The sequence below is a fragment of the Melanerpes formicivorus genome, unplaced genomic scaffold, assembly GCF_026170545.1.
Source record: "Melanerpes formicivorus ecotype bairdi unplaced genomic scaffold, bMelFor1.0.p_v2 SCAF_237, whole genome shotgun sequence".
Classification (NCBI taxonomy): Eukaryota; Metazoa; Chordata; class Aves; order Piciformes; family Picidae; genus Melanerpes; species Melanerpes formicivorus.
Window position 1 is genome coordinate 97,501 of NW_027142589.1, and position 10,000 is coordinate 107,500.

Here is a 10,000-nt window from a genome sequence, read left to right on the forward strand (position 1 = left end):
GCGCCTCACGCGTTTTAGGACACCTGAAAACTCACGGGGCCACGCAGCAGTCACAAAGCCGGTTGCGGTCGACCGGTCCCCGAACCCTGCCCCAGCGCCGGGGGGGAGGTGGAAAGGGGAGGATGCGGCAAGGCACGCGCCGGGCCGCTAACGCCACGGCTCCCCCCCGCTCGAGCCGCTCGGGGCTGGGGGAACGAGGACGACACCTCACACGCGACGGGAAGCGAAGTGGAAAGGAAGACCGCCCTTGCCCTGCCGGCCGGGGGCCCTTTCCGACGCGACCCGAAAGGCCTCATCGATCAACAAGGACAGAAGGAAAGGAAGCCAGCGGAGGCCCCACGGCCTCACTCTTCTGGGACAGACACAGCCACGCGCACCCGCCACCGCCCTCGGGAGCAGCCAGCAGGCACGGGGCTCGGCGTGCGGGCAACACGCCGGAGGAGCAAACGGGGCGCCCTCCAGAGATGGGGGGGGGGGGGGCAAGCTGCACCGGGCCGCACCGGCTCACAGGGCACCTCTGCCTCCCCGAAATGTGGGCTTGCATTTTCCCTCAAGCTGCACCGAGTTACATCTCCATCACGGGGCGCCCCTCTGGAGCCAGGAGGAAGCCGTGCTGGGGCACCGGCTTGCCCTCCTCCCCCCATGCCGGGCTCCATAGCATACGAGTGGCCAGTCACCGCCGCTGGCTTTTCCCTTAGATGCCGTGCCCCCGCGGGCTGCGGCTTTGGCCATGGGGGGGAACCCCCGTGAAGAGGGTCCAGTGCTGGGAACTCTCTCTGCCCCTTACCGGGCTCTCTCTCGCCGTACCTGGACGGGCTTGCTTTCCATTCTTGGTGGGACCGACGCCGGCACCACGTCTCCCCGGCTTTCTCTGCCCCCGTGCCCCACCGGGCAAACTTCGCTTCGGGGGTTCCACACTTTGGCAGTGGCCGGCGCCAGCCACTCGTCAACTTTTTTTCTTTTCCCCGCTTTCGTTGCCGAGCCCGGGCTGGGCTCCGGCTCACGGACGAGCGAAACCCATCCAACACCGCTGAGGGTGCGCCAGCGGCCGCTCCAAACCGCCGCGCCTTTGTTCGGCCCCGCGGGTCCCCTCTCTGACCCGGGCGAAAGCCACCGAGAAGCCAGACGGACCCCTGCCCAGCCGCCTGGCGGGTGGCTTGGAGCAGCCGCTCGGCAGCGCTGCCCTGGGAGTGCTCGGCGTCGCTTGTTCCCTCATATACGGAACTGGAGGGCCGTCAGCTCCGCGAGCGCACAACCAGCCGACCTCCGCCCAGCGGCAGGTCGCAGAAATCACGCCGGCTTGTACGATGACGTAGGCGGAGGCAGAGCGCAACAGCGACCCCTTGGCGACAAGCGCGATCTCCGCGGAGAGCACGTCTACTCGCCGAGGGAGAGCACGTCTACTCGCCCAGGGAGAGCACGTCTACTCGCCCAGGGAGAGCACGTCTACTCGCCGAGGGAGAGCACGTCTACTCGCCCAGGGAGAGCACGTCTACTCGCCCAGGGAGAGCACGTCTACTCGCCCAGGGAGAGCACGTCTACTCGCCCAGGGAGAGCACGTCTACTCGCCCAGGGAGAGCACGTCTACTCGCCGAGGGAGAGCACGTCTACTCGCCCAGGGAGAGCACGTCTACTCGCCGAGGGAGAGCACGTCTACTCGCCCAGGGAGAGCACGTCTACTCGCCCAGGGAGAGCACGTCTACTCGCCCAGGGAGAGCACGTCTACTCGCCCAGGGAGAGCACGTCTACTCGCCCAGGGAGAGCACGTCTACTCGCCCAGGGAGAGCACGTCTACTCGCCGAGGGAGAGCACGTCTACTCGCCGAGGGAGAGCACGTCTACTCGCCGAGGGAGAGCACGTCTACTCGCCGAGGGAGAGCACGTCTACTCGCCGAGGGAGAGCACGTCTACCTCCCGCCTGAGGGAGAGCACGGGTGGGGGGGGACAAAGACAGGCGGCAGCAGCTTCGGTGAACGTCACCCGGGAGGCGACCGGGGCTGTCCCGGGGCAGTCCCGGGAAGCCGGCGTCCGACACAGGGAACCGTCAGCTGCCGGACCGGGGCGAATCCCCGCGGCCACGGCAGGGGTGGGGGCTCGAAGACAGCCGGCAGCCGCTTCGGTGAACGTCACCCGGGAGGAGACTGGGGCCCTCCCGGGACCGTCCCGGGAAGACGACGTTCGGCACGAGATCCCGGCCGCGGCCGGACCGGCTCGAAGCCTCGCGGTCCCGGCAGCAGCCGGAGCCGCTCGCCGCCTCGGGCTCCCGGCCCCCTACAGATCCGGCGACTCGTTCGCGGGCGGCGGGGGGAGGCAGTGGAGGGGGTGCGGGGAGAAGCGGCAGCGGAGGCGGAGGGGGGGGGGCTCGAAGACAGCCGGCAGCCGCTTCGGTGAACGTCACCCAGGAGGCGATCGGGGCCGTCCCGGGGCCGTCCCGGGATGCCGGCTTCCGGCACGGGGTCCCGGCCGCGGCCGGACCGGCTCGTATCCCCGCGGCTCCGGCAGGGGGGGGGGGGGCTCGAAGACAGCCGGCAGTCGCCTCGGTGAACGTCACCCGGCCGGCGACCGCGGCCGTTCCGGGGCCGTCCCGGGAAGCCTGCGACAGGCACGGGGTCCCAGCCGCGGCCGGACCGGCTCGAAGCCCCGCGGCCCCGGCACGGGGGAGGCCCAAAGACTGGCGGCAGCCGCTTCGCTGAACGTCACCCGGCCGGCGACCGGGGCCGTCCCGGGGCCGTCCCGGGATGCCGGCATCCGGCACGGGGTCCTGGCCGCGGCCGGAGCGGCTCGAATCCCCGCGGTCCCGGCAGCAGCCGGAGCCGCTCGCCGTTCGGGCTCCCGGCACCCTACGGATCCGGCGACTCGTTCGCCGGCGGCGGGGGGAGGCAGTGAAGGAGGTGCGGGCAGAAGCGGCAGCGGAGGCGGGGGGGGGGGGGGGGGCTCGAAGACAGCCGGCAGCCGCTTCGGAGAACGTCACCCGGCCGGCGACCGCGGCCGTTCCGGGGCCGTCCCGGGAAGCCTGCGACAGGCACGGGGTCCCGGCCTCGGCCGGACCCGCACTGGGTGCCGCCGCCTCGGGCTCTCGGGACGGTATGGATCCGCCGACTCGTTCGCCGGCGGCGGGGGGAGGCAGTGGAGGGGGTGCGGGGAGAAGCGGCAGCGGAGGCGGAGGGGGGGGGGGGGCTCGAAGACAGCCGGCAGCCGCTTCGGTGAACGTCACCCAGGAGGCGATCGGGGCCGTCCCGGGGCCGTCCCGGGATGCCGGCTTCCGGCACGGGGTCCCGGCCGCGGCCGGAGCGGCTCGAATCCCCGCGGGTCCCGGCAGCAGCCGGAGCCGCTCGCCGTTCGGGCTCCCGGCACCCTACGGATCCGGCGACTCGTTCGCCGGCGGCGGGGGGAGGCAGTGAAGGAGGTGTGGGCAGAAGCGGCAGCGGAGGCGGAGGGGGGGGGGGGGGCTCGAAGACAGCCGGCAGCCGCTTCGGAGAACGTCACCCGGCCGGCGACCGCGGCCGTTCCGGGGCCGTCCCGGGAAGCCTGCGACAGGCACGGGGTCCCGGCCTCGGCCGGACCCGCACTGGGTGCCGCCGCCTCGGGCTCTCGGGACGGTGTGGATCCGCCGACTCGTTCGCCGGCGGCGGGGGGAGGCAGTGGAGGGGGTGCGGGGAGAAGCGGCAGCGGAGGCGGAGGGGGGGGGGCGCTCGAAGACAGCCGGCAGCCGCTTCGGTGAACGTCACCCAGGAGGCGATCGGGGCCGTCCCGGGGCCGTCCCGGGATGCCGGCTTCCGCCACGGGGTCCCGGCCGCGGCCGGACCGGCTCGAATCCCCGCGGTCCCGGCAGCAGCCGGAGCCGCTCGCCGTTCGGGCTCCCGGCACCCTACGGATCCGGCGACTCGTTCGCGGGAGGCGGGGGGAGGCAGTGAAGGAGGTGCGGGCAGAAGCGGCAGCGGAGGCGGAGGGGGGGGGGGGGGGCTCGGAGACAGCCGTCAACCGCTTCGGTGAACGTCACCCGGGAGGCGACCGGCGACCGGCCCGGGAAGCCATCGTCCGGCCCGGGATCCCGGCCGCGGCCGGACCGGCTCGAAGCCCCGCGGCCCCGGCACGGGGGAGGCCCAAAGACTGGCGGCAGCCGCTTCGCTGAACGTCACCCGGCCGGCGACCGGGGCCGTCCCGGGGCCGTCCCGGGATGCCGGCTTCCGGCACGGGGTCCCGGCCGCGGCCGGAGCGGCTCGAAGCCCCGCGGTCCCGGCAGCAGCCGGAGCCGCTCGCCGTTCGGGCTCCCGGCACCCTACGGATCCGCCGACTCGTTCGCCGGCGGCGGGGGGAGGCAGTGGAGGGGGGTGCGGGCAGAAGCGGCAGCGGAGGCGGAGGGGGGGGGGGGGCTCGAAGACAGCCGGCAGCCGCTTCGGTGAACGTCACCCGGCCGGCGACCGGGGCCGTCCCGGGGCTGTCCGGGGATGCCGGCTTCCGGCACAGGGTCCCGGCCGCGGCCGGAGCGGCTCGAATCCCCGCGGTCCCGGCAGCAGCCGGAGCCGCTCGCCGTTCGGGCTCCCGGCACCCTACAGATCCGGCGACTCGTTCGCGGGCGGCGGGGGGAGGCAGTGGAGGGGGTGCGGGCAGAAGCGGCCGCGGAGGCGGAGGGGGGGGGGGCTCGAAGACAGCCGTCAGCCGCTTCGGTGAACGTCACCCGGGAGGCGACCGGGACCGGCCCGGGAAGCCATCGTCCGGCCCGGGATCCCGGCCGCGGCCGGACCGGCTCGAAGCCCCGCGGCCCCGGCACGGGGGAGGCCCAAAGACTGGCGGCAGCCGCTTCGCTGAACGTCACCCGGCCGGCGACCGGGGCCGTCCCGGGGCCGTCCCGGGATGCCGGCTTCCGGCACGGGGTCCCGGCCGCGGCCGGACCGGCTCGAATCCCCGCGGTCCCGGCAGCAGCCGGAGCCGCTCGCCGTTCGGGCTCCCGGCACCCTACGGATCCGGCGACTCGTTCGCCGGCGGCGGGGGGAGGCAGTGGAGGCGGTGCGGGGAGAAGCGGCAGCGGAGGCGGAGGGGGGGCGGGGGGGACGATAGTGGCGGGGGGCGGGGGGTGCTCGAAGGCAGCCGGCAGCCGGTTCGGTGAACATTCGCCGGGGCGGGGGGGGCGACCTGTCCGTGCCCGGGGCAGCCCCGGGAAGCCGGCAGCCAGCACGGGGTCCCGGCAGCACCTGTTCCCTGCCCTGGGACTTGCCGTGCCCGGCGGCCGGTTGCCGGGTGGGGGGAGCGATGAGAGGCGGGGCGCAGCGGCCGGGGCAGCGCCGGGCCGCAGCGGGGGGCTGGGCGGGTGGGGTAGGCGTCGAGCGGCAAGCCCTCGGCTGCAGCGAATGTTCGGCGGTGCGGGGCGGGGGGGGACGGGACGACACGTTGGGGGCGCCGAGTCCGAGCCACCCCCGGCCCCAGGGGCGGCCGGAGGGGGAGGCCGGTGCCTGGCCCTGGGAGCTGCTGGGCGCCGGATGGCCGAGGGTGCGTCAGAAGCCGCCCGAGCGGTCGAGCAGGTCCTCCAGAAAGGCCTAGGGTGGCTTCGAGGGCCCCGGGAGCAGTCGAGGGAGGCCTCCAGGCAGGTCTGGAGTGGATGGGAGGCCTTCCAAAGCAGACAAGGGAGGCTGCCAGCGGGGCCTAGGCTGGCACTGCAGCCTGTAAATGGTTGGGGGGGGGGGCCTCTGGTGCGGCCTGGAGTCTCTGGGTGGCGTCCAGAGAGGTGCAAAAGATCCTCTGGTGCGGCCTGTGGTGGCGGAGAAGCCTGCAGAGCGTGCGGGGGAGGCTTCTGGTGCGGCCTGGGGTGGGTCGGAAGCCTGCAGAGCGTGCGGGAGAGGCTTCTGGTGCGGCCTGGGGTGGCTGAGAAGCCTGCAGAGCGTGCGGGAGAGGCTTCTGGTGCGGCCTGGGGTGGCTGAGAAGCCTGCAGAGCGTGCGGGAGAGGCTTCTGCTGCGGCCTGGGGTGGCTGAGAAGCCTGCAGAGCGTGCGGGGGGAGGCTTCTGTTGGGGCCTGGGGTGGGTCAGAAGCCTACAGAGCGTGCGGGGGAGGCTTCTGGTGCGGCCTGGGGTGGGTCGGAAGCCTGCAGAGCGTGCGGGAGAGGCTTCTGTTGGGGCCTGGGGTGGCTGAGAAGCCTGCAGAGCGTGCGGGGGGAGGCTTCTGCTGCGGCCTGGGGTGGCTGAGAAGCCTGCAGAGCGTGCGGGGAGAGGCTTCTGGTGCGGCCTGGGGTGGCTGAGAAGCCTGCAGAGCGTGCGGGGGAGGCTTCTGGTGCGGCCTGGGGTGGCTGAGAAGCCTGCAGAGCGTGCGGGAGAGGCTTCTGCTGCGGCCTGGGGTGGGTCGGAAGCCTGCAGAGCGTGCGGGAGAGGCTTCTGTTGGGGCCTGGGGTGGCTGAGAAGCCTGCAGAGCGTGCGGGAAGAGGCTTCTGCTGCGGCCTGGGGTGGCTGAGAAGCCTGCAGAGCGTGCGGGAGAGGCTTCTGCTGCGGCCTGGGGTGGCTGAGAAGCCTGCAGAGCGTGCGGGAGAGGCTTCTGCTGCGGCCTGGGGTGGCTGAGAAGCCTGCAGAGCGTGCGGGAGAGGCTTCTGCTGCGGCCTGGGGTGGCTGAGAAGCCTGCAGAGCGTGCGGGAGAGGCTTCTGCTGCGGCCTGGGGTGGCTGAGAAGCCTGCAGAGCGTGCGGGAGAGGCTTCTGCTGCGGCCTGGGGTGGCTGAGAAGCCTGCAGGGCGTGCGGGAGAGGCTTCTGCTGCGGCCTGGGGTGGGTGGGAAGCCTGCAGAGCGTGCGGGGGAGGCTTCTGGTGCGGCCTGGGGTGGCTGAGAAGCCTGCAGAGCGTGCGGGGGAGGCTTCTGCTGCGGCCTGGGGTGGCTGAGAAGCCTGAAGAGCGTGCGGGAGAGGCTTCTGGTGCGGCCTGGGGTGGCTGAGAAGCCTGCAGAGCGTGCGGGAGAGGCTTCTGGTGCGGCCTGGGGTGGCTGAGAAGCCTGCAGAGCGTGCGGGGGAGGCTTCTGGTGCGGCCTGGGGTGGCTGGGAAGCCTGCAGAGCGTGCGGGGGAGGCTTCTGCTGCGGCCTGGGGTGGCTGAGAAGCCTGCAGAGCGTGCGGGGGAGGCTTCTGGTGCGGCCTGGGGTGGCTGAGAAGCCTGCAGAGCGTGCGGGGGAGGCTTCTGGTGCGGCCTGGGGTGGCTGAGAAGCCTGCAGAGCGTGCGGGAGAGGCTTCTGGTGCGGCCTGGGGTGGCTGAGAAGCCTGCAGAGCGTGCGGGGGAGGCTTCTGCTGCGGCCTGGGGTGGCTGAGAAGCCTGCAGAGCGTGCGGGAGAGGCTTCTGCTGCGGCCTGGGGTGGGTCGGAAGCCTGCAGAGCTTGCGGGGGAGGCTTCTGGTGCGGCCTGGGGTGGGTCGGAAGCCTGCAGAGCATGCGGGGGAGGCTTCTGCTGCGGCCTGGGGTCTCTGGGTGGCCTCTAGAGAGGTGCAAAAGACCCTCTGGGTTGGGCTGGGGTGGCTCTTGGACCCCTGCCACACAGTGGAGAGAGGCCTCCGGCCCGCCACCTGTGTCCCTGTGTGCCTGAGTGCCTGTGTCCCTGTGTCCCTGTGTCCCTGTGTCCCTGAGTGCCTGAGTGCCTGTGTCCCTGTGTCCCTGTGTCCCTGAGTGCCTGAGTGCCTGAGTGCCTGTGTCCCTGTGTCCTTGTGTCCCTGTGTCCCTGTGTCCCTGTGTGCCCGAGTGCCTGTGTCCCTGTGTCCCTGTCTGTGTACCTGTGTGCGAGAGTGTCCGGCACGCCACCCAGCGGCGGCGGGCAAGCAGGTAGGCGGGTGGGCGGGGCCGGCGAGGGCCAGTGTGAGTTTGGGGGGTGGGAGGGGAGGCGGCAGCTGGAAGCGTCAGAGGAGGGGGCGTGGCTCCGGCTGGCCCCGGGAGCAGGTTCCCGGGACCGGGGACCGGCTGGACCCGGCGGGTGGTTGATCCCGGGGCGGGGGGCAGAGGCGGCGGGGAAGCGGCAGCTGCGTGTGGGCGGCGGGGGGGTGGAGGGCGAACCGCGGCGGGAAGCGGATGCTTCAGAGCAGGTTTACGGGGGCGGGGACGGACGACACCACCTGTCCCCGCCCCGGGACGGGCTGGACCCGGCGCCCTGGACCCGGCGCCGTGTACCCGCCGCCGCCCCCCGCCGCCGCCCCCCTCCGCCACCCCGGGACCCCGACGTTTTTTGGCGCCCCGCGCCTTTTTTTGCTCCCCGCCTGCCCGCGCTGCCCCGGGCCCTCCCCCGGGGCGGGGCGGGAGGGAGGGACGGACGGACGGGTAGCCGGGGATCTCCGATCGCGCGCGCCACCAGACCGAGGCGGGGTCCCGGCGGGCGGCGGCGGCGGCGGCGGGGCGGCGGCGGCGGCAGCAGCAAGCGACGGCGGGGGGGGCAGGCTAGGGAGAGAGGGGGAGCGGCATGCGGTAGGGCTGGGGGGTTTGTTTCGGGGGGGGAGGGGTGGGGGGGGGGTGGCAGCGGTCAGCGAGAGCGGGGGAGAGGGGGGAGCGGCATGCGGTAGGGCTGGGGTGTTTTTGGGGTGGGGGCGTTGGGGGGATTAGCGGGCGGGCGGGCAGCCCAGCCAAGCGGCAAGCCGGGGGGCGGGCGAGGGCGGCTTTAGGGCCGGAGGAGCGGAGCGCAACCTCCCCCGTGCAGGCTCCAGCGTGGAGAGCAGCAAGTTTTTGGGGACGGGGGGCGACGGACGGGAGGGGCAGCGGCGAGAGGCTAGCTGCGGCAAGGGGCACCGGCACGGCCGCCCTAACAGCGCCGCCTCGGTCGCAGGGGTTAGAGAGCAGCCGGGCAGCCCGGGAGGGAAGCGGCAGCCCGCGTCGCGATCCCCCCTCCAGGGGACAATGTGGGAAGGGGGAAGCCGCGGCGGCTTTGGCGGGGGGTGCCCAGCTGCTAGCGGCTTCGGGGGGGCAGTTAGCGGCGGCGGGGGGGGGGGGAGATGGGTCGCGGCAGCGGCAAGAGAGATAACGGCGGGAGGGGGGGGCTCCGTGCAAAGCGGGGGTAACGGGAGCCGGGGGGTGTGGGGAGCTGGGGGGTGGCAGCAGCGGCAAGAGGCAACGTCGGGAGGGGGGGCTCCGCGCAAACCGGTAACGGGGGCCGGGGGGGTGTGGGGGGGGGCGGTGGTGGCCGCGGCAAGAGGCAACGGCAGGCGGGGGGGCTCCGCGCAAACCGGCAGCGGGGGGGGGGGGCGGGTGGTAGCGGCAAGAGGCAACGGCGGGAAGGGGGGGGCTCCGCGCAAACCGCTAACGGGAAGCCGGGGGGTGTGGGGAGCTGGGGGGTGGCAGGCAGCGGCAAGAGGCAACGTCGGGAGGGGGGGGGCTCCGACGGGCAAACCGGTAACGGGGGCCGGGGGGGTGTGGGGGGGGCGGTGGTGGCCGCGGCGAGAGGCAACGGCAGGCGGGGGGGCTCCGCGCAAACCGGCAGCGGAGGGGGGGGGCGGGGGGTAACGGCAAGAGGCAACGGCGGGAAGGGGGGGGCTCCGCGCAAACCGGCAGCGGGGGGGGGCGGGGGGTAGCGGCAAGAGGCAACGGCGGGGAAGGGGGGGCTCCGCGCAAACCGGCAGCGGGGGGGGGGGCGGGGGGTAGCGGCAAGAGGCAACGGCGGGAAGGGGGGGCTCCGCGCAAACCGCTAACGGGAGCCGGGGGGTGTGGGGAGCTGGGGGTGGCAGCAGCGGCAAGAGGCAACGTCGGGAGGGGGGGCTCCGCGCAAACCGGTAACCGGGGGGCCGGGGGGTGTGGGGGGGGGCGGTGGTGGCCGCGGCAAGAGGCAACGGCAGGCGGGGGGGCTCCGCGCAAACCGGCAGCGGGGGGGGGGGGCGGGGGTAGCGGCAAGAGGCAACGGCGGGAAGGGGGGGCTCCGCGCAAACCGGCAGCGGGGGGGGGGCGGTGGTAGCGGCAAGAGGCAACGGCGGGAAGGGGGGGCTCCGCGCAAACCGGCAGCGGGGGGGGGGCGGGGGGGTAGCGGCAAGAGGCAACGGCGGGAAGGGGGGGGCTCCGCGCAAACCGGCAGCG